General features: G+C 36.0%; 1 long non-coding RNA gene across 1 annotated transcript; it reads left to right on the forward strand.

Annotated features, from left to right (window-relative positions):
* Positions 1–5,981: 5,981 nt before the first annotated feature.
* On the forward strand, positions 5,982–24,876 carry LOC141546553 (uncharacterized). Its single transcript, XR_012483330.1, has 3 exons — positions 5,982–6,046; positions 12,244–12,341; positions 24,500–24,876. It is a non-coding gene; the product is annotated as an uncharacterized LOC141546553 (long non-coding RNA).
* The last annotated feature ends 295 nt before the right edge of the window (positions 24,877–25,171 follow it).

Below are 25,171 nucleotides of genomic sequence, written 5' to 3' on the forward strand. Positions count from 1 at the left end.
TGTAAGGGGAAAGAGCCCTGATCTGAAAGTCAGAGGATTTGTGTTCCAGAACCCGTGACCACAGGCAAGACAATTCATTTCTCCAGATTTTTGGTTTCCTTCTCTTTAAAATGAGGAGATGAGATGACCTCTAAGGTCCACTTGAGCAGCAATAATCTATGAGTCTACTCTTAAATAAGAGGAAGAGAAAATCAGGAAAAGAGTGCTAGAATCAGAGACAGATGATCTGGCTTACAGTTGTGACTTTGACACTAACTACATGTGAAACCTTTGCAAAGCATAATTTCTCTGTTCCTGAGTTTCTTTATGTATAAAATAGAGATCAAATGAGAGAGGTTTTAAAGATCTTTCCATCTTCTAGACATTGTGAGCCTGCCAGTTCTTTTTTTTCCCCCCAATTACATGTAAAATCAGTTTTTAACATTCATTTCTTAAAAACTTTGAGTTAGTTCCAAATTCTTTTCTTCCCTTTCTCCATCTCCCCCCTCCCTAAGACAGTAAGTAATTTCTACATATTTAGCCATGTAAAACATATTTCCATATAGTCATGTTGGAAAACTAATTGAGGGAAAAAAGGAAGAAAAATTAAGTTTAAAAGTATGCTTTGATCTGTATTCAGACTCCATCAGTTCTTTCTCTTAAGGTGGATAGCATTTTTCATCCTAAATCCTTTGGAATTGTTTTGAATCATCATATTGCTGAAAAGGGCTAAGTCATTCATAGTTGATCATTATACAATATTGTTATTATATAGTTCTGCTCATTTCAATATGCATCAGTTCATGTAAGTCTTTCCAGGTTTTTCTGAGAGCATCTTAATGAGGTCCAACAAATCATGAGGAGGTACAAGTAATCATGAAGGCAGGAGTTGATTGGAATGAATCCGCAGATTCAGATTAATGAACAAAGTTTTATTACAATACTTAGTTCCTAATCAACTTGCAATTAATAAGAAGGAAGGTGGGACTTTTTTTGGGAAAGGACCTAAAACAGGTCCAGGAATTATGCTGATTGTGTACTTCAGTAAATCAACTGGTGGGTAGTTGTCCTGTTTATACAAGGTAGCCTTGGTAATTGATTAACCTCCAAATTGTATAAGATAACTGTAAGCATCACTACAGGATAATTCTGTCTATACAAGATAACTCCATAGGGTCAGCTTGCTCCTCCCTGGGGTCCACTTAGGTACTGTATTGCTACCACAGACAGTCTTTTTTACTGGAGTCTCTTCACTCCATCGATCCTGGTCATCATTTTTTGTAGCCTGATAATATTCCATCACAACAACTGGAACTGACCAGTTGGGGCCCCACTAGGGGAGCTACTACTATTCACAGACTGTGGTTTGTCCTTTTTTTTTTAATTTAGAATTTTTTTCCCACAGTATATATGCATGAGTAATTTTTTTTAAAAATAATATTATCCCTTGTATTCATTTTTCCAAATTATCCCCTCCCTCCCTCTACTCCCTCCTCTGGATGACAGGCAATCCCATACATTTTACATGTGTTACAATATAACCTAGATACTAATATATGTGTGTAAATACCATTTTCTTGTTGCACATTAAGTATTAGATTCTGAAGGTATAAATAACCTGGGTAGATAGACAGTAGTGCTAACAATTTACATTCAATTCCCAGTGTTCCTTCTCTGGGTGTAGTTATTTCTGTCCATCATTGATCAACTGGAAGTGAATTAGATCTTCTTTATGTTGAAGATATCAGAATACATCTTCATACAGCATTGAAGTGTACAGCAATCTTCTGGTTCTATTCATTTCATAAAGCATCAGTTGATGTAAGTCTCTCCAAGCCTCTCTGTATTCCTCCTGCTGGTCATTTCTTACAGAGCAATAATATTCCATAACATTCATATACCATAATTTACCCAACCATTCTCCAATTGATGGACATCCATTCATCTTCCAGTTTCTAGCTATAACAAAAAGAGCTGCCACAAACATTTTGGCGCATACAGGTCTCTTCCCCCTCCTCAGTATTTCTTTGGGATATAATCCCAATAGCAGCAATGCTGGGTCAAAGGGTATGCACAGTTTGACAACTTTTTGGGCATAGTTCCAAATTGCTCTCCAGAATGGCTGGATTCTTTCACAACTCCACCAGCAATGTATCAGTGTCCCAGTTTTCTGTGGTTTGTCCTTTGCTCTCTCAGAGGACCAATGGCAACAGGAAGGTGATATCTTGACTTGTAAGTGAATTGGAGTTAAGTGAGATAGAGTTGTGATCCCTTTTTCCTTCTTTCATTTTTTTCTTTCTTCCCTTCCTTTCCTCTAGCCTTCTCTCCCTTTTCTCTCTTTCCTCTCTTTCTTTTCTCTTTGTCCCCATAGGGAATCACATCTTCACCTGTGGTGCTTTCCCCAGAGAATATAAATTTTGATCATTGAAATTTTGCAAGATATCTTGGGGCTTATGGGTTAGGTTTTTTTGTTTTGTTTTGTTTTGTTTTGTTTTTTTCCCCTCTTCCCTACTTATTTATCTCTCATTAAAAAAACAAACCAACAAACTAACTGGTACAATTAATTCTTTTGCCCCATTAAGTTTCATCTATGAGTTCTTGAAATGCAGTAGAGAAATATTAGGCTTGGTAAATCTCATTGTTACTCATAAGAAGCTACTGACTATGCCTTAAACCCAAATCATCCTGATTGGCCAATAGGTTCAGACCCAATCCTCACTTGGTCATAGTTTGGGTTTTGTTGATGCAAATGTAAACAGCTATTGTTTGTCTTCAGGCCAGAAATCCTGAGGCTCTTTCCCTCCCAGATTTTCCAAGGGCTAGATTTGTGGTATGATAGAATGAATAGACTTGTATCAAGGGCTAGATTTGTAGTATGACAGGATAAGGAAGGGAAAACTCAGAGGAGCTATCTTTAGAATGGCTCTCCCATGTATCCCTATATTTTGCCTGACTTTAGATCTGGACAAACATCACCTTTCCAATCCATCACCTCCACAGTTGCCAAAACACAGGACTCTCTTTTCCACATCAGATTTGGACTTTGGACTTTCCTACATAGGACTCTCTTTCTCACTTCTCATTTCCTTTATTATTTTACATAGTTTTCTCTTATCAGTCTACATTCCAACTAGAATGACGTACTTTTTGTCTCCCATCCACAATATTTTGTTGCTGATCTTTGCCAGCCTAAAGTATTCTCCCTCCTCATCTTTTATGGAGTTCCTCAGTCCATTAAAGGCTCAAGTGCATTTTCTTTGTGAGCCCTTTTCTAATTTTTGCCATCCATTTCTAGTTGTTAGCATCTTGTTCTTTGAAAATTATTTTCTATTATTTTATATATTTTCAATTATCTTTGTATATGTAATTTCTCTCTAGAAGACTGTGCAAGTTTGGGTAGCAAATGGGAACACATTGAAAGCAGACACCAGTGTCTGGAACTAAATAAATAATTGTTTGTTGAACCGAGTTTTTATGCCAGACTCAATCCAAGTTTCAAGACTAATTGAGAAGGCTCCTAAGAAAGTGACTTTCTGGGACTAGGCAGGCCAGTTAATTTATTTACACAAACCTCTCTAGATTATTGCTCTATTACTTACCAACAAAGATGGGGAAGCTTCTGCCAAAGAAGGGACATTTAAACATGGACTAAATTATCCTTAGGAAAACTAAGATTTGCCTGGGCATCTATGGAGGAAGTCTTAGTGTGTTATAAAAAATGAATTCTTTAATCTAAGCTTCTAGCTTGGTTTGACTTTTATTAGATTGGTGATAAATTTCTTTCTTTCTTTCTTTCTTTTTTTTTTTTCCTGAGGCTGGGGTTAAGTGACTTGCCAGGATCACACAGCTAGGAAGTGTTAAGTGTCTGAGACCACATTTGAACTCCGGTCCTCCTGAATTCAGGGTTGGTGCTCTAACCACTGCACCACCTAGCTGCCCCAGATTGGTGATAAATTTCAACAAGAAATATTCAAAGGGGCAATTTAGGTGGTGAAATGGATAGAGCATCAGCCTGGAGTGAGGAAAACCTGAATTCAGATCCATCTTCAGGTACGTGACACTATGTGACGCTGGACAAATCATTTAAGCCCCCATTCCCTCAATAAATAAATAAATACAACTTTAAATGATTAACTGTTTTTTTAGTTCAGATGTTTAACTGTCAAATATAGCTGCAATAATTTAAATAGTACCTGATGATCTTAGAAGAATTTTTTTAAGAGCTGCATATTTGCCCCTGACTTTCTTCCTAGAATTGTATTAGCACCACTAAAACAAAACACAATTTTGTTTTCAAATATTTATTAATAACAATTTAAAATTTGTCCACACTAATTTAAAAGTGGACAATCATGAATTAAAAATGTACTTGGTTATAGTCAACTGAGTTGATTATAGTTGATTAAAGTTCAAATTCTTTTTTTGTTGTTGTTTTAATCACTTTTTATATTAAAGATTTTTATTTTTAAAACATTTGCATGGATAATTTTCAACATTCACCTTTGTAAAACATTGTGTTCCAAAAATTTTCCCTCTCTTCCTTCCATCTTCTCCCCTAGATAGCAAGTAATCCAAAATATGTTAAACATGTGCAATTCTTCTATACATATTTCCACAATTATCATGCTGCAAGAAATCAGCATCAAATCAAAAAGAAAAAAAAAAGAAAGAAAACAAAATACAAGCACACAACAAGGAGTGAAAATACTATGTTGTGATGCACACTCAGTTCCCACAGTTCTCTCTCTGGGTGTAAATGACTGTTCATCACAGAACCATTACAACTGGTTTGAATCATCACATTGTTGAGGAGAGCCATTAGAATTTATCCTCATATAGTATTGTTGTTGAAGTATACAACGATCTGCTGGTCCTGCTCATCTCACTCAGCATCAGTTGATGTAAGTCTCTCCAAACCTCTCTGTATTCATCCTGCTGGTCATTTCTTATAGAACAATAATATTCCATATATTTTATATACCATATACCATATACTCATATACCCCAACTTATTCAGCCATTCTGCAATTGATGGGCATCCACTCAGTTTCCAGTTTCTAGCCACTACAAAAATGGCTGCCACAAACATTCTTGCACATACAGATCCCTTTCCCTTCTTTAGTATCTCTTTGGGACATAAGCCCTGTAGTAACACTACTGGATCAAAGGGTATACACAGTTTGATAGTCCTTTGGGCATAATTTCAAATTGTTTCCATAATGGTTGAATCAGTTCACAATTCTACCAACAATGCATCAGTGTCCCAGTTTTCCCACATCCCTTCCAACATTTGTCATTATCTTTTCCTGTCATCTTAGCCAATCAGAGAGGTGTGCAGTGATACCTCAGAGTTGTCTAAATTTGCATTTCTCTGATCAATAACACTGATTCTTTTAAAGCAATAAGTAATATTACTAGTGTGGATTGAACTACTCAGAGATAAATCACTGGGGGCAGTTTCTTCTAATAGTAGATGCCTCCTCAATCATGATATATATTTTAAATATTCTTTTCTATAATCTTAATATTTTCATATTAATACATTTTGACATTTTTGTGGCAGCCTTGCATATATAAATAATTGCCTATATTCACTCCACTTTTTTGTTTGTTTGTTTGTTTTAGGGCAGCTAGGTAGTTCAGTGGATAGAGTGCCTGACTGACAGTCAAAAAGACTCATCTTTGTGAATTCAAATCTAGCCTCATGGATTTCAGAAAAACCTGGAAATACTTACATGAACTGTGCTGAATGAAGTGAGCAGAACCAGGAGAACATTGTGCACAGTAATAGCAAAATTGTGTAGAATCTTAAAATGAATATTAGACATATTGTCTGCTTTTTTTTTTTTTTAAAGGAAAACTTGCCTTGAAGTTTTATTAATGCCATTTGATGTTAAATATTCACTCTGTTTCTTGGACATATGCACATGATTTTCTGCCGTTATTTCTAAATGCTGAACTGTTAAACAATCCTTACATGCTAATTTATCTTCTTTTATTTCAGATCACGGTACTGTTCTGTATATTTAAATGCTTGCTTTTCATTCCAAAATTCTGGAAGCACAAGGTAATATATGTTTTCCCTTTGATGAATATCATTTTTCTTCAGTGACTAGTTTTTTTTTTTTAATAGATTCAGAAATTGGCTCCACCAAATAGAGATTTTATTCCTATAAGAAACTTCCTTGTGAGGACACTTCCTCCACTGCTAGAGGTTAGCACCATTTTTTACTATTTCTAGGATCTCCCCTTCAGCTGCTAGTGCCATTTGATATAAGGTTATCTTTCATTTCCTCTGTATATGTAACAAAATTAAGGAAAATAGGACAGCAAATGCTTAGTTATGGGAACTGAGTGAACCACACTGACTCCATGTTGTGATGCAATTCTGCTCCAGTCTTTTATCTTTCCTTTTATCACTCTGTTTTAAAGGTATTTCTTATAAACAACATATCATAGGATTCTGGCTTTTAATACAGTCTGCTATCTAATTCTATTTTATGGGAGATTTCATCCCATTCCCATTCATAGTTAACATGACTAACCCTCTATTTCCTGCCATCTTGTTTTCTCCAAATTATATTTTTCTTTTTCCTTCCCTAAACCACCTCACCAGTGTTTTGCTTCTGACTACCATCTCCCTCAATCTTCCCTTCCCTTTAAAAGTCCCTCCCCACCTTTCTTATCTCTTTCTCCCTCTACTTCTGTTCTCCCTTCTATTACCCCGTCTTTCTCTTTCCATTTCTCTTCCTATTTCCTATAGGATGAGACAAGTTTCTATATTAAACTAATTTATGTCTGAAATTCTCTCTTTGAGCCAAATCCAATGAGATTAAGGTTCACACAATGCTCATTTCCCTCTCTTCTTTCCCACAAATGCAATAGATCTTTTTTTGCTTCTTCATGTGATGTAATTTACCCCATTTTACCTCCCTCTTCCTCTTCTTCCAGTACAATCCCTTTTCAACTCTAGCTTCATTTTTTATATCATCACAATAAAGTCAAATTATACCTATACCCTCTAAATATACCCCTATCAAAGATATCAATTCCAAAGAGTTAAACATGTCATCTTCCTAAATAGGGATGTAAACATTCTAACCTTTAAAAAACATGTTTTTTTTCCCTCTCTTTTTACCTCTTTACACTTCTCTTGAGTTCTGTATTTGAAGATCAAGTTTTCTGTTCAACTCTGGTCTTTTCATCAAAAATAAATGAAAATCTCTTTTTTTCATTGAAGATAATGCTTAATTTTGCTGGATAGTTGATTCCTGGTTGCAGGAACTTAGCATCCAAGTTCCTTTGCCCTCTGGAATATCATATTTCAGGCCCTTCAATCCTTTAAAGTGGAAGCTGTTTAGAGTACTAGGTAATTCTGATTGTGGTTTCTTTCTGGCTGCTTGCAGTATTTTCTCCTTGATATAATATTTCTGGAATTTAGCTACAATATGCTTTGGAGTTTCGTTTTGGGGTCTCTTTCAGGAGTTGACTGGTGGATTCTTTCAATGGCTATTTTGCCCTTTGGTTTTAGGACATCAGGGCAGTTTTCCTTGATGATTTCTTGAAAAATGTTGTCCAGGCTCTTTTTTTCAGCGTGATTTTCAGGTAGCTCAATAATTCTTAGATTGTCTCTTTTGGATCTATTTGCCAGGTCAGTTGTTTTCCTGATGAGGTATTTTACATTCTCTTCTTCTTTTTTTTTTTTTTTTTTTTTCCATTTTTGGGAGGGGGACTTTGTTTGACTGATTTTGATGTCTCATTGAGTAATTCATTCCAATTTTTCAATTCTAATTTTTGGTCAATTATTTTCTTCAGTTAGCTTTTTTAATTTCCTTTTCATTTGGCCAAGTGAACTTTTAATTAGATTTTTTCATTAGATTTTTTTTTTTTCCATTTCACAAATTGTTTTTTAAGGAGTTGTTTTCTTTTTTTTCCATTTCATCAAAACTATTCTTTAAGGTGTGCTTTTCTTCAGACAATTTCTGTGTTTCCTTTTCCAGAACTCTTATTTCTTTCCTAATTTTTCTTCTAACTCTGTTTTTGTTTTTGTTTTTACTTCTGAGACAATTGGGGTTAAGTGACTTGTCTAGGGTCACAGAGATAGGAAGTGTTAAGTGTCTGAGGCCAGATTTGAACTAAGGTCCTCCTGCCATCAGGAATGGTGTTCCATCCACTGAACCACCTAGCTGCCCCTCTTCTAACTTTTAAAAGATCCTTTTTGAATTCTTCCAAGAGACCCTAGTGAGATGGAGACTAACTTATATAACTCTCGAGGCTTTAATCTGAAGATATTTTGCTTTTAGAGTCCTGAGCATCTGAGGTCTCTTCTTCCTTGTCTCCATAAAATATATCTCTGGTCAGAACTCTTTTTGCTTTTTTGACCATTTTTAAAGGTTGAGGTCTACTTTTAGGGTAAAGGGGAGATTGTCCCAAGCTTCATACTGCCCTGGTGCTGAGGCTGCTGACTTTCTTCCCATTCTGGGTGGGCATGGCCAAGTCCCATGTTATGCTAGAGTCCAGGGGCTCACTATTTGCCTTTGGTAGTTGCCTTAGATATTTCACAGCTAATCTGCTGATCCATTGGCTTTTGGACAGGACAAAGTAGCAAGTGTTGCTGTATTTTGGCTTCAGATTTCCCATTAGATTCTCCTAGAAGATGGAAACCTCTTCACTATGAGTTTCCTTGCATTGCACTGTGCTAGGCTTGCAACCCACCCTATCCCCCCACCCAATTGAGCTGGCATTTTTTGAAGTTCTCTCAAAATATCTTCTGCTGGAAATGTGTTACACTCCAAGTATTTTTGTGTTCTGTAACTCCAAGACTAGTTCAGAGGCTTGATCTAGTATTGATCTGAGGGAATCCAGGAACAGCTCAGACAATGACCTGTCTACTCTCTGCCATCTTGGTTCTGCCCTCTGTGATTCAATTCTGCAGCTAGCTCAATTCCCTTTCTATTTAATTATGACTTTAATACAAAATCTGTCTTGTGAGAAAACTTCACTCAATTGTAGGAATTGAGAGGAAATCCTATTTTATTGTTTGAACCTAGCCCTCTATGTCTAGAAAGCTGGGTTGCCCCCTATTTATTGTTTAGAGATTTTTAACAAAGCACCTAATAATGCCAGCCAGCCAGAAAGTCCATCAGATCCAAAGACTGATGCAATGCAAGAAGTTTTCTCACAATTGTCCATCTCAAGCAATCTGAAAACAGGTCCTGTACTCATTGGTTGGTTGGTTATTGTTTCTACATTCCTTTGATTGTTCACAGATGCTTTGGGGGTGAGGGTGACCCACATCTTTTTTGAATTGTGAGAATTGCCTCCCTCTCCCAATTTGGAAAGTCCCTAATCTTTCATCTATTTAGAAATCAGATTATTTAATGTTGTATTATTTCCTTTAATTAAATGATTTTGAATAATTGTTTTAATGTATAAAAGTTTGTCACTCATCTCAGGTGACTCCTATGTGTTTATTTATGTAGATGTTTTATTCCCCATTAGATAATAAACTTCTTGAGAGCAGAAATTATTTTTGCTTTTACTTTCTAACTTTAGCGTAGTCCTTTGTCTGCACACAGTAAGGCCTTATGTGGATGCTCATCTTTTGTTCATAAAAAAATTAAAACAGGAAGGATCTTGGGGTTATTGTGAAGAAAAGTCTTATAAATGCCAAAGCCTTTGAAAAGATAAGCTTTCCTTATTATTATCATCCATGTGATTCCATTTATAGTTTACTCGTAATATCAAATCATTTATTTATTCATTAATTTATTTTTGTAAAGTCAATTTAATGAGTAAAGTAAAATTAGTGCTACTTTCAAGGCAAAACACATTTCTTCCATACATGACATATTGCCTTCATATAGAACTCCCTGAGGTAGCATACATGAAATAGAATACTTGAAAGTTCTATCATTGAAGTGTCTTCTATATCAATGTGAATTATTCTATGGATTTCATAGAGAGCAATGTTATTGTCTAACAGATCCTCCATAGGTGTAGTACCTAAATATAGATATTTGCTTAGGCTTATTAAGGATCACAGAAAAATATACACATACATTTTCTTTCCTTTCTCAAAATTGTTTTAGAGCTCTTTGCCATGATCACCTCCTACCATGAAACATACTTATACTGGGGAATGTTGCATCCCTAGGTAGACTAAACTTCTTGAGGGGAATTCCATTTATAAGCATCTGGTAATTAATTCCTATGGGTCAGACACCATTCTACACTGGGGCTATAAAGACAAAAATCAAAAGGTCTGTCCCTAAAAGAGTTTATACTCTTCTTGTGGGAAACACAGGCTACATATGTTAATAGGCTGGGTTAAGTGACTTGCCCAGGGTCACACAGCTAGGAAGTGTTAAGTGTCTGAGATCAGATTTGAACTTGGGTCCTCCTGAATTCAAGGCTGGTGCTCTATCCACTGCGCCACCTAGCTGTCCTCTAGTAGAAAATTTATTAGAAATAACTTCAGGGTGATGGGAAGAACACTTAGAATTGAAGAATTTGAGAATCAAAGATTTCAAACTGCAATAGATGCCAGAGTTCAATGATTCCAATGATTCCAGAAAATGGGGCAGAGGCAGGCTAAAAGACTTGTTAGTGAGTATCAGTGGAGGGAGTAGCAAGAGTTGGATCTTGAAAGGACCTTGGGATTCCAAAAGTCCGGTTAGAAAGGAGGAGATTACAGGCATGGGGTAGGGAGCATCAGATCATGGAAAAGCAAGAGAGGGGAGGCAAAATGTTATTTGCTGAGTTATAATAAAGGAGAGTCCACTTTGATTGGAACTCAGTGGGGTCAGCAGGGAGCAATGTGAAGTCAGTGTGGTCAGACAGTCTAGAGTTAGATGGTGAAAGGCTTTAAATTCTTAACAAAGGAGTCTATTTGATTGTAGTCACATCAGAGTAGAGCAGAGATTATGTGGTATTTATCTTGGTATCCATGTCAATGTCTTCCAAATGGTACATCTACTTAAATACTATGAAAATTTTATTAATAAATTTGGTTCACTACACAATACAGCCAAATGAATTCCCCATAGTGGACAATTTCTGAAAACCACTGAGATAGGCAAAAAAATAATTTTGACTACTAACATGTGTATCTTTATACATTAGTGTTTTTCCATTTGTTAAAAACAAACAAACAAACAAACAAACAAACAAAAACAAAACAAAACAGTACTCGGAAGGGGAGTGGGAAAGCTAGGTAACACAGTGGATAGAGCACCAGCCCTGAAGTCAGGAGGATCTGAGTTCAAATTTGACCTCAGGCACTTAACACTTCCTTGGCAAGTCACTTAGCCCAATTGAGTCAGCCAAAAAAAAAAAAAGGAAGGAGCACCTTTTGAATTGTGTCTTAGCCTCAGCTTTGTGCTGTGCTTTTATCTGACCAAAATTTTGTTAAATATTTGCCAAATTGTATCACAGAGCTAACTGTGTTTAAGAAAAGATGCTAAGAAAGATGGCGTTTGTAAGCAGTAGATTAAAAAAAAAAAAATTACAGCCCCACCCCCAAATAAATGGATATTAGGTTGGTGAAAGATAAATTTTGGTGACAGGAAAATTTTAAAAGGGAAAACAATTGTGAATTTTATCTGTTTATTTTTAACTTCAATGCAAATAGAAAGCTAGTTTTGGTGTAAAAAAGATATATTCAAATGAATTTTAACTGAATTAGAAATTATAATTTTGTTATTTTTTTCTAATTCAGTAAAATAATTTTTGGATAATTTAAATGGGATGGTAAGTGGAATAGCATTGTACTCTAAGAAATAATAAAACGGACAGTTTTACAGAAATCTGAGAATATAATGATGCCCAACGAACCAGGGGAATACTTTCTATATTAACAATATCATAAAGATAAACAACTTTGAAAGATTTAAAAACTCTGATCAACACATTGACCAACTTTGATGAAGATCCATGATGTGATATGCTATTCACCTACTGAGAGAGGATTCAGATGCAGAGGGAGACTTTTTTTGGATATGGCCAGCGCAGGAATTAGTTGTTCTTGATTATCTATATTTACTACAAGGGTTTTGAATTGTTGGGTTTTTTTTGTTTGTTTGTTTGTTTTTCCTAGTGGAGGGGGAAATAGAAAAGAGAGAAAATAGACTTTTGTTAATTGGAAAAATAATTAAATTTAAAAATAGAATGTGATTTTGGTTTATGAGTATGTATCCTGTGGGTTTAGTTAATGTGAATCTCTTCAGTAGGTTCTTATTAACACAGAGTTTTTGTCACTGTCAGGCTAAACCTTGAATCATAAGGTCTTGGAGAAGAAAAGATTTAAGGGGACAAGAAAGATCGCTATCTTCAAGCATTGGAGGAAGTGCCATGTGGAAAAGGTATTTTCATTCTCTTTAACCCCAGAGGTGATGTGTGGACGTGACAGATGGACAGTTTTCAGCTCAATTTAAGCAAAAACTTCCTTGAAAATTGTAAGGCAGCTTAATGTAATTGAAAACACACCGGTTTAGAATCAGAAGATTGGGGCCCAGCTATGGTTCTGCTACTTCCTACCTGTCTGGCCTTAGGCAAAATATCTCACTACTCTGAGTTTCTATTTTCCCAACTCTAAAGTAAGGGGACTGGCTTAGATTGCCTCAATGTTCCTTCCAAGTTCTAGATCAATGTGCTCAAATAGTTTAAAACTAGAATGGGCTATATCTGAAGGTAATACAAGTTGACATGAATACAAACACATACATTCACACACACACACAGTATGTGTATACATGAATGTATAGCTTCAAAGAAACAAATTTGAGGCAGGCACTACTATTATTATTATTATCTCTATTTTACAAATTAGGAAACTGAATAGGTAGAAGTCTATCATTACTGAAGATTTCTCAGGGGCAGCTAGGAATTATGGTGGGTGGAGTCGGGAAGAATTCATTTCATATTCTGTCTCAGACATTTACTAACTTTGATCCTCTTCCTTCATCTCAGTTTTCTCATCTGATTAATGTGGGATTAACAGCATCTATCTTCCAAGATTGCAGTGAGGATCATATTTATAAAGTGCTATATATATGTATATAATGCAGATATATAATAAATATGCACATATATATAACATTTGATCTGCTGTTAGCTATTGTTCTTGGAGGGGAGGCTGGATGATACCTTGCTGTGTGGAGGGGATTCCTGCTCGTCTGTGATTCACACTAAATGAGTTTTTGAGGTCCCCTCCATTTCTGGGTTTTTCTGAGGCTGTGATTCCAAAGTTTCCCACACCTAAAATAAGGATGTAAGAATGTGTGTAACTTGTGGGTGGGTGAGAGAGTGAGTGGGTGGATAGGAGGGAAAAGATTTAGATTAGAAGGAAGAGACTTGAGTTTAGGATGTCAGATGAGTGTTCAAGAGAGATTAGATCAATAAAAGGTGAGCTGTTAGTGAAGCAACCTGAAGAGCTTTTTTTTTTTTTGTGGTTGCTTAGTGATGTCCCACTCCCAGTGACCCAAATTTTTTTGGCAAAGACACTGGAGAGATTTGCCATCTCCTTTTCCAGCTCATTTTATAGATGAGGAAACTGAAGTAAACAGGGCTAAGTGACTTGGTCAGGGACACCAGCTAGTAATTGGATTTGAACTCATAAGGGTGAATGTTGGCCCAAAGTATTTAGTGACTAAAATAAGTCAGTACACAATTAAATGATAAAGTGGTTTGGGCAAGTGGCATTTAGCTAGAAATATATTTATAACTAGGGTAGGATGGGACTTTGACTAGGGCACAGACTTGGGGGGAACAGGGTGTATTCTATTCCCATAGAACTGTGGAGACTACTATCTCCAGGTCCATATCAAGCTGGTGAGCAGTGACCTTGTTCACTGCTGGACTGCCCTTCACCTCCCACTCCTGGTGGCCCCATCCCCTTTTCCAGGGCCCTCAGGTGGCCCTTTCCAGGGCTCTTCTACACTCAGTTTCTCCTCTGTACCACTCCCCCATACTCAAACTGTTTTTTGCTTCCAGTGAAAGAATTCCTCTTGATGACTCTCTAACAATGGGATAAAATGATTAAGACTTTCTCTCCCAGAATCTGATCATCCCATTTATGTAACTCCCTCCCCACTCCCTTTCCCCCTCGGCTCACTAAGTGCTAAAGTGGTTTTGAGCAAAAGCACTTAGCCAATAGCAGAGTTATAACTAGGGTGAGGAGATGGAGCCTTGACTGGGGCACAGATATGATGGGGGTAAGGTATTTATGTTTATGTAGACTCAGTTCTAGGGACTTTACTTTCTTATATTCTCTCCACCTTCCTCCCCACAGATATCCCAATTTTTTATTCTCCATTATAGGAGTTCTCAGCTTGGAACCCCAAAAGGAAGGCAGCAAAGCCTGAGTCCATGTCACAGTCAGTGGAAAGTCAGTCTAATTAGGGAGGCTCCCACGTGACTCAGGTAGGTTGGAAAGCCCCAGAAGGGCAGGGATAGCCACCAGCTGGTAGGCGATTGTCCATCTGTCTGCTGGGGCTTTTGCCTGAGTCTCAGATTTTTAAATCCTTGCCATCTACTAAGTCAGGATAATGCTGGGATTAATGAGTTGGTTGCAAAAAAAACGACAACAAAACCCCCAAACCTTGAGCACTTCAGGAAAAGCAGAGACTCAAAGATCTTACCATCATTGTTACTATTCAACCAAGGATACAGGAGGGAGGAAAACATTACATCATCCAAACAACCCCTCATTGGCTGAGTATTTCCTGAGAGCAGAACTCTGTTTTCAGGAGCTTGGCTCTCCTGAGTATCTCAAACAGCACAAAATCTTTTCCTATAAATTAACTTTGAAGACTTAGGGTCTCTGAGGGTTACAGCCCAGCCATGGAGATCATGCTACTTTGGGAAATGCCCCTGTAGCTTATGATCTCTCTGAATAGTAACCTTTTCTCTCTTTGTACTTTAGCTCTCAGTTTTTTACTGCTATCAATGCACAATACAATATGCATGAGGACTATGTGGATAGTGGCTAGTGAAACTGTGACAACAGGTCTGTTTGTTAGTTTTCTGCCAAATGGAATGCAATATGACGACACATGTATAACCATTCAGTTGCTCTTGTTCTCAATGGGGAATGAGATGAGGAGAAAGGGAGAGAGCATGGAACTCAAAGTTTTAAAAACAAATGTTAAAAATTGTTTTTATATATAACTGAGGAAAAATAAAATAATAAATAAAAAAGAAGAAAAAATAGAATGCAAGTTAATTGGTTTTGTCTATTTTTTACACAGTTATAGTTCTCAGATTCCAATGCAATTACTTGCCTGCTAGAACTATTTTAAACATATATTATATTGTTTCACAGCTAAGAACTAAAACTCTTTTGTTTATTTTTCAAGAATATCCTCTAAATATGGGAATATGTTTAGAAGAATTGCACTTGTTTAACCTATATCAGATTGTCATCTTGGGGAGGGGAGAAAAGTGGAAGAAAAATTTGCAACACAAGGTTCTGCAAAGATAAGTGTTGAAAACTATCTGTGAATGGATTTGGAAAAATAAAATACTACAAAAAATTAAAAAAAATAAAACAGCAATTTTTTCATCTCAAAAAATTTAGTCTTAACTAAATTGTACAAAAGTATTCATAACAGAAGAAAAATGAACATAATGTGTTCAATGTTTGGAGAAAGGTTAAAAGAATTCTCTTGTATAATGAAGTCTCAACAACTCCCTCATCTACTGGGCTACATAGATAAATTATTTTATGTATTGGTAGAAGGAGTTTCCATACTGGAATCTCCGAGAGTAACAACAATCTTGAACCCTTAATCGATTCATATAACCCTATAAAATAACATATGAACACTACAAGGACATATCAAAAGACATTTATTAAGTGACACAAAATAAGATCAATAAGAACAGAATGAGATGCACAGAGATGCCAATTTTATTTGAGAGGGAAAAGGGCAGTCTCAAAGATGAGGCTTTAGAAGTATATTGACAGATTGAGAAGAATATACAAAATAATTGTATTTTTTTGTTTGCTTATTTTATTCAAATGTATGGTATAAATAGGTCATGAAACATGCTTCCCTCTTCTCTGAAAAAAAGTGGGGCACTCAGGAAGCAGATTGTACACAGAAATGTGGTAGTTTTGTGTCATGGTTTCCTTTGTAAGAAGAGAGGGTTCAATGCGGAATCAGGAAATGACTGGTATAAAAAGAGAAAGTCATCAAGAAAATACTGCTCTAAAAAGGACTCTGATATAATATTGATTTTATTTGTTATTATTATACATGGTATATAATGTATGTGCTTATTTTTCCAACTTGCTCACAAGGTAAATAGTTCAAATTTACATTATGGTGGAAGATTAACACTATTTCTGGTCTGATGTAGATACTGATGTTTATCATGAATGTTGTTTTTATCATAATTGCTATGAGGCTGATGGCAATTATATTTTAAAAAAAAGCATGATGATGTTTTTTGGAGGTATGAAAAGAATTAGAATATTTTAGATGATTTTTTCCCTTTGGTAACTACAAAGTAATAACTTTGAATGAAGAAATAACTTTTGAAATAAGTTCACCAATGCTTAACTCGTCAATTAATTTGGATTATTTTAGTTTAAACAAATAGGAAAAGAACAAGATCTCCAAGATTCTTTTTGGAAAATAACCATCCTGATCTTGGGTGCCAATAGCCATTTTATTTTTCATTTCTAATCTTGTTTTAGGTGACATTATTTGGTAGAACATAGAGTCTGACTGAAAGCCTAAGAGAATAAATTCTGCAGTTGGTCAAATAATAAAAAATGATATCCTTCAGTGATACAGAATTTTTCTTCACAGGAGTTTGAGGTCTCTATAGCCATGATTTCATCCCTGTTCATGGCATACTCAGCAGGCCAGGTAGGAATGATGAGCACTATTACCGTAAAGATCATCATTATCTGCCTTTTCTGAATATTGAGATGTTAAGTTCTGAGGATAGTAATTTTTCCAAGGTCACACACAATAATAATGTAAAATAGAAATAAGCATGCTTTACTTACTATATCCTATTATTTGGTTTAGTTGTTTATATACTAACTATCAGAATCAGTCCTTTATCTTCCTACCTAGACTTCTCCCTCCATTCTCTCAATTTACTGTATTTTAAAATTTTATTTTATTTTGTAATTCCAGAGAGAGATCACTTTTGGAGCACTGGTCAAATCTCAAATACTTTGAATCTGGATCCCAAGTCCAACCTTGAAATAAGAAAAAGGAAATTGTTTGCAGTCTCCCTCACATCCCAAACATGTTTTCTATGAATATTTAATCTACTTAAGATTTAAGTTGTGGCTCCTGAAACTCTTGAAGAATTTATGAGGCTCATGCCATACCAATAATTTGACTGAATTTCAAAGTTACAGCTGATCAGATATTATTTTTGTTGTTCAGGCCTTTCATTTTGGGGCAAGATACTGGAGTGTTTTGCTATTTCCTTTTCCAACTTATTTGACAAAGGAGGAAACTGAGGCAATCAGGGTTAAGAGACTTGCCTAGTGTCACACAGACACACAGTGTCTGATATTAAAGTTGAACTCATATCTTCCTTACTCTGGACTTGATGCTCTATCCACTGCTCCACCTCAAATATTGTTTGTTTGGCCAATTCATTGGAATACTAGTGACTCCCTCCCCCAGTTTTAACCTGTGATATTAACTTTCATAGCATATATATATATATAAAGAAACGAGCTAAAGAGTCAGTTAAAAAGGTAATTGAGACAATTAATAATTCTGGAAAACTTGACGGATATAAGATAAATTCATACAAATCATTTCTATTTCTAAATGATACTAATAAAATCCAACTTTCTATTTGAGAGATAGTAAGAGAAATTGCATTTAAAATGACTACAGAATATGTAAAATATTTAGGACTCTACTTTCCAAGATACACACAAGATAAATGTAACTATTAAAAAAAACTATAAAAATATACATGTAAATAATTGGAAAAAAGTTAATTGCTCATGGATAGGATGAACCAGTATAATCAAAATGATAACATTGACCTACATTAATTGATGTATTTAATGGTATTTCACCAAACAATGGAAAAATCCTTTATAGAATTAGAAAAAATAATCATGGAATTCATATTGAGGAAAGAGTTCAAGAAATGAAAAGCCATGTAGCTACAAATCAGAAATTATTAAAGCAATTTAATCCTGGCTAAAAATTAGATTGATCGATAGAACAGATTAAATAACAGTATATAGAAATAAATGTATCTAACGTTCTAGTAGTAAATAAATACAAAGACCCTAGCTACTTGAATAAAAATTATTTGACAAAAACTATGGGAAAATTGGATAGCAATATTGAAAAAACTAGATTTAGATCAAGATCTTATACTTTATATAAAGAAAAACTCCAAATGGGTATATGACCCAGATATAAAAGACCATATCATAAACATATGAGAGGAATATGGAAAAATTACTTCTCTGATCTATGGATGAGAAAAGTTCCGAAGTAAAAAAAGATAGAGAAGATTCCAGAAAATAAAAGGTATAATTTTGGTTACACAAAATTAAGAAGTTTTTACATAAACAAATCTAATATAAATAAGATTCAAAGGGAAACAATTGGAAGAAAAAAATCTTTGCAGCAAGTTTCACTGATAGGTTTTTTCTTTAAAAAGCTATGTAAGGATAATTGTCAAATTGGCTAGAATGACAAGGAAAGATAATGCAGAATGTTGGAGGGGATGTGGGAAAATTGGGACACTGATACATTGTTGGTGGAACTGCAAATACATCCAGCCATTCTGGAGAGCAATTTGGAACTATGCTCAAAAAGTTATCAAACTGTGCATACCCTTTGACTCAGCAGTGTTACTACTGGGCTTATATCCCAAAGAAATTTTAAAGAAGAGAAAGGGCCCTGTATGTGCAAGAATGTTTGTGGCAGCCCTCTTTGTAGTGGCCAGAAACTGGAAACTGAATGGGTGCCCATCAATTGGAGAATGGTTGAATAAATTATGGTATATTAATATTATGGAATATTATTGTTCTGTAAGAAATGACCAGCAGGATGATTTCAGAAAGGCCCAGAGAGACTTACATGAACTGATGCTGAGTGAAATGAGCAGGACCAGGAGATCATTATATACTTCAACAACAATACTGTATGATGATCAATTCTGATGGACATGGCCCTCTCCAACAATGAGATGAACCAAATCAGTTCCAATAGAGCAGTAAATTTTATGCATAGGTAATTTTTCAGCATTGACAATTGCAAAACCTTTTGTTCCAGCTTTTCCCCTCCTTCCCCCACTCCCTCCCCCAGATGGCAGGTTGACCAATACATGTTAAATATGTTAAAGTTTAAGTTAAATACAATATATGTATACATGTCCAAACAGTTATTTTGCTGTACAAAAAGAATTGGATTTTGAAGTAGCATATAATTAGCCTGTGAAGGAAATAAAAAATGCAGGCGGACAAAATTAGAGGGATTGGGAATTCTATGTAGTGGTTCATAGTCATCTCCCAGAGTTCTTTCTCTGGGTGAAGCTGGTTCAGTTCATTACTGCTCTATTGGAACTTATTTGGTTCATCTCATTGTTGAAGAGGGCCACGTGCATCAGAATTGATCATCATATAGTATTGTTGAAGTGTGTAATGATCTGGTCTTTCTCATTTCACTCAGCATCAGTTCATACAAGTCTCTCCAGGCCTCTCTGAAATCATCCTGTTGGTCATTTCTTACAGAACAATAATATTCCATAATATTCATATACCACAATTTATTCAGCCATTCTCCAACTGATGGGCATCCACTCAGTTTCCAGTTTCTGACCACCACAAAGAGGGCTGCCACAAACATTCTTGCACATACAGGTCCCTTTCCCTTCTTTAAAATCTCTTTGGGATATAAGCCCAGTAGTAACACTGCTGGTCAAAGGATATGCACAGTTTGAAAACTCTTTGAGCACAGTTCCAAATTGCTCTCCAGAATGGTTGGATTCTTTCACAGCTCCACCAACAATGTATCAATGTCCCAGTTTTCCCACATCCCCTCCAACATTGTGCATTATCTTTCCCTGTCATTCTAGCCAATCTGACAGGGAAGGAAGGGAAAGTGATCAAAATAAATGCCAAATTGTCAACTGAAAACACCAAAAGTGCTGTTTTATGGACATCAGTATACTTAAGGTCTGTGTGGGAATATACAAATAAGAGAAATTGGTGAACTAGAGATACATTATTCATTCCATAAAATGATGCTTTGACATGTAAAGAATGGACATATTGCTTTATTTAGATATTTGCTAATAAGCAATATCAGAGGTATAACGAGGGTTAAGTGACTAGAGATTTGTTCCTTGCCATAGACTCTTCAAACCAATAACATTGACTTCTTGGTTGTTCCATGAACAAAACATTCCCTGAATCTCAGCTTTGTGGATTTTCTCTGGCAGTACCTAAAGGGCAATTGCTCTACCTGAAATACTTCCTTCTCTCCACTCTGCCTAATAATCGTCCTTGCTACTGTTTAGTTGTTTTAGTCATATCCGACTATGACCTTATTTGCGTGTTTCTTGGCAAAAGTACTAGGATGTTTTTGTCCTTTCCTTCTCCAGTTTATTTTTCAAGTGAGGAAATTGAAACAAATAGTTAAGTGATTTATGTACTAGATATGCTAGTACCTAAAACTAAATTTGAATTCATATTTTTCTGACTCCTGATCAAGTGTTAAATCCACTGAGTCACCTTAGGTGCCCAACTAGCCTTCTTAGATCCTTTAAATCCCAACTAAAATGCCTTTTACTTAAGCCTTCTCTAACCCTTCTTAATTCTGATGCCTTCTCTTAATTATTTCTTATTTATCCTGTATATAGCTTGCTTTGTATAGATTTGTTTGCACGTTGTCTCCTCCATTAGATTGTAAGCTTTTTGAGGGCAGGAGGCTGTCTATTGCCCCCCTTTTTTGTATTATCATTGTTTAGCACAGTATCAGGCACATAGTAGGTACTTAATATTTGATAACTGAATTTAAAGAATGCTGATACTCTGGTTTTTCATCAGCTTAGAAAAGGAGCTTATCACATTGTTATCAAGAATAATTTTAAAAATATTTCTTTTTCCCTGGGGAGCACACCTCAACTGAACTCTCCAGTTTGGTCCTTCCCTCTTTACTCTCTTCCAATCCCTATTCTTTTATGAGACTTCCAAAGCTTACTTGTACTCAAAATTTCTGGCTACTCTTCTCTTTATTATTCCTGCTAGACATACCAAGAGATCTGACAATCCAATAGTGTGTAAACTCCTTGAGAGCAGGGACTATATCATTTCGTCTTTATATTCTCAGTATTAGCACATTGTAAGTACTTAAAATATAGAATTGCATTGAATTGAATCAGGGAAGAAAATAGTTCTGAAATGATTTCTGAATTCATTGGAATACAAAGCAAGTTTGTAGAAAGAATTGTGCCCCAAAATGTACACTTTTATATATGCAGTAGAAAGGGGGGGGAAAGCATTAATTAAACATGGAAGCATGACTTTATTAAGTGTAGCTTGCTTTTAAAATTATCTATCTATCTATCTATCTATCTATCTATCTATCTATCTATCTATATCTATCTATGTTGAATTTTAAGTATAATTTTTTGAAGCTGTCTTGTTTGGGATTAACAGTTTCCATTGGAGAGAGAGAGAGAGCACATTCAGCTTGCTTCATGGCGACCATCATGCTTAAATGTAAAGAACATTCTTACTGGTTGATCTTAGTCAAATCAATTTGTCTGATTTTGAGTTTCTAGAGTGAGACTAGATTTCTAAGGTCTCTTTAGAATCTGATATCATAGGATCAGACATTTGTGCCTTCAAATAGTATTCTTTCAAGTGAACTATTCAGGCAGGAAATGTTCTAAAAATACAATTTGCAATCAAAAAATTATGTATTTTCTAGGACAATCTTCAGTAATCAAACTTAAACCCCTTCACAAATTGGATCTGGGGTGCATCTGGGTCTCCGTGTGGGTGGTTGATGAAGCACTATATTACAGCATTATGAATGACTGAAATTCAGTGGAGATGATCAGTCCAAGAAGTCTGAGTCCTAAGGGATCGCATCCCATTTACCAAGAGTAAGAAGACACTGAAAAGGATAAAATGAATAAACCACTGATTTTATGTACTTGTCAGGGGGCTTGAAAAGTTAATTAGTTCCTGTCACCAGAGGGCGCCCCAACTCAAGTTGACTTACCTGCCTTGCCAAGGGTTAAAAAAGACCTTTAACAGGTTTATTGGATGTCAGAGCTGGAAGAACTTAAGGGATCCCAGAATGTAGAGATGCTCCAGACATTTATGACTGTCTCCTCTAATAGCCCATACCCTTCTCTCATAAGCCATTCCAGCGTTTCCCATTCCTCAGCATTAGGAGACATTCAGAGATGAAGAGCTCCTCTCTCCATTATCCAAAATTGGATTATACCCATGACACTTTAGGGCCAAAAGGTTGGCCACCTGGATTTGGGTTTGCATGAAACCAGGGAAAAGTTAAATTTTAATGGTCCCTATTACCTCAAAGGTGATGTATAAAGTATTTTGGCATTTAAGCCCTTCACAATCTGAATTTTTCCTATCTTTCCAGTCTTGTTATACTTTTTGTCCACGTTCCATGATCAAGCTACATTGGATTATTTTCTGGTCCTTGAATCTCTGTATTTGTGACTTTTGTTGACTGTTCCCCCCATGCTTTTCATTCTCACCTTGGCCCTCTATATTCCTCTAAGTTTCCTCTCAGATCTTACGCTCTACAGGAAGCCCTTTTTCAGGGTTTCCAATTCTCATTCTTCCTCACCCCCATCAGAGTCCTGGTCCTTTCTCACTGATATTTTATATTGCCTTCTATATATTGTCTTAAGTATTTGTGGGCATGTTGCCTCCCCCACATTGGAAAGGGAACTCCTTAAGGGCAGGAACCTCTTCCCCCTCCTTTTTTTTTGGGGGGGGAGATCTTTATATTTACAGGATATGGTGTACTCAGCAAGTACTTCTTGACTGAATGAAGTATGTGTGTATGAATTTTGTTTCCCTAAGAGAAACATACATAATATAAATAATTTTCCTATTATCTTTTTCTTCATTTCCCTTCTATCTTTCTTCCTTTCTCCTCCTTTTCTCCTTTTTCTCTTTTCTCTTTCTTTCCTCTATTTCTTCCTTTTCTTTTCTTTCCTTCCTTTCTCCTTCCTTCCTTCCTTCTTCCTCCTTCCCTTTCCTTCCTTCCTTCCTTCCTTCTTCCTCCTTCCCTTTCTTTTCTTCCTTTCTTTCCTTCCTTCCCTTCCTTCCTTCCCTTCCTTCCTTCCCTTTCCTTCCTTCCCTCTTCCTTCCTTCCTTCCTTTCCTTCCTTCCTTTCCTTCCTTCCTTCCCTTTCCTTCCTTCCTTCCTTCCTTCCTTCCTTCCTTCCTTCCTTCCTTCCTTCCTTCCTTCCTTCCTTCCTTCCTTCCTTCCTTCCTTCCTTCCTTCCTTCCTTCCTTCCTTCCTTTCCTTCCTTCCTTCCTTTCCTTCCTTTCCTTCCTTTCCTTCCTTTCCTTCCTTTCCTTCCTTCCTTCCTTCCTTCCTTCCTTCCTTCCTTCCTTCCTTCCTTCCTTCCTTCCTTCCTTCCTTCCTTCCTTCCTTCCTTCCTTCCTTCCTTCCTTCCTTCCTTCCTTCCTTCCTTCCTTCCTTCCTTCCTTCCTTCCTTCCCCTTGCTAATTTTTCCTTCCTTTCTTTATCCTCAGTTCTTAGCACAGTATCTGGTACATAGTAGGTGCTTAATAAATAAATACTATCAGTGACAGGGAATGGGTAAAGTAGGCAGAGAGAAAGATTCCTCTGTGGCCATGTCATGGAGAAAGCCCCAGAAGGTGAATTTGACCATTCTGTAATCACGAACAAAATGTGTTTAACCTTTGAGCCTTGCTATGTTGGTGCCCTTTGTTTAATGTGGATAATTAAGCACAGCCTCTATTAAAAAAAACCCCAACCTGCTGCATTGTAGTGCATCATTTCCTTCTGTGATTAGTAGAGTTGGAAGATGGCTGATTGCTGTTATTTTAAAAATTCTAACAATTTCATCAATAACTTTTTTAAAAAAATTATTTCCTAAATATGCTCCCATCTACCACTGCCCCCCTACTGTTATATATAAATATTTAAGTAAAAAAGTGAAATACTCAGTACACATACTTTAATTCCCCCAACTCACCTCACATCCCTGCTGAAAGGGAAATATTATCTTTCGATATCTGTTCTTCTGGGACCTAAATTGGTCATTGTCATTAATCTGAATTCCACTCTCTTGGATACTGTTTTCATTTTTATTCTTGTAGTTATTGGATAGATTGATGTCTTGGATCTATGCTCTTGCTCTGCATCAGTTTGGGTCTAAGTTTATATGAATAGTCAGTCCCATCCTTCCCTGAATTTCTTGTGCTTCGTATCTTTATTAAAGTCCATTATTAATACCACCCTTACCTCTCTTTAACCCAAACCTTGTTTTTCTAGGTTGAAGAAGAATATTCTTGCTTGAACCAGGAGATCATTATACACAGCAACAAGAAGATTATATGATGATCAATTCTGTTGGACGTGGCTGTTCTCAACAATGAGATGATTCAAACCAGTTCCAATTGTTCAGTAATGAAGAGAGCCATCTACACCCAGAGAGAGGACTGTAGGAACTGGACGTGTTGTTCACAATGCAGCATTTTCACTCTTTTTGTTGTTTGCTTGCATTTTATTTTGCTTCTCTTTTTTTCTTGTGAGCCATGATAATTGTATAAATATGTATACATATATTGGATTTAACATATGTTCTGCCATGTTTAACATATATTGGACTATTTGCCATCTAGGGGAGAGCATGGGGGAAGGAGGGAACATTGGAACACAGGACTAATGTTAAAGAATTGTCTGTGCATTGTTTTGAAAATAAAAAGCTTAAAAAAGAATAATCTTGCTTCTCTTAGCTTTTTCTTAGATTTCATGTTTCCTCACTCCTTTAATGATTTCATATGTAAAAGGTTTTTTTTTAAGCATCTTACAGATTTGATAATACTAGTATGTGTTCATTGAGAGAATCAAGTGCCAGTCAGTGCTTAAACACAAGAGAGACAATATGTTCAAGATAATTAGTGTTAGAACTTCTTAGAAATCTTAGGACCCTGATATAATCCT

This window comes from Sminthopsis crassicaudata, chromosome 6, assembly GCF_048593235.1.
Source record: "Sminthopsis crassicaudata isolate SCR6 chromosome 6, ASM4859323v1, whole genome shotgun sequence".
NCBI lineage: Eukaryota > Metazoa > Chordata > Mammalia > Dasyuromorphia > Dasyuridae > Sminthopsis > Sminthopsis crassicaudata.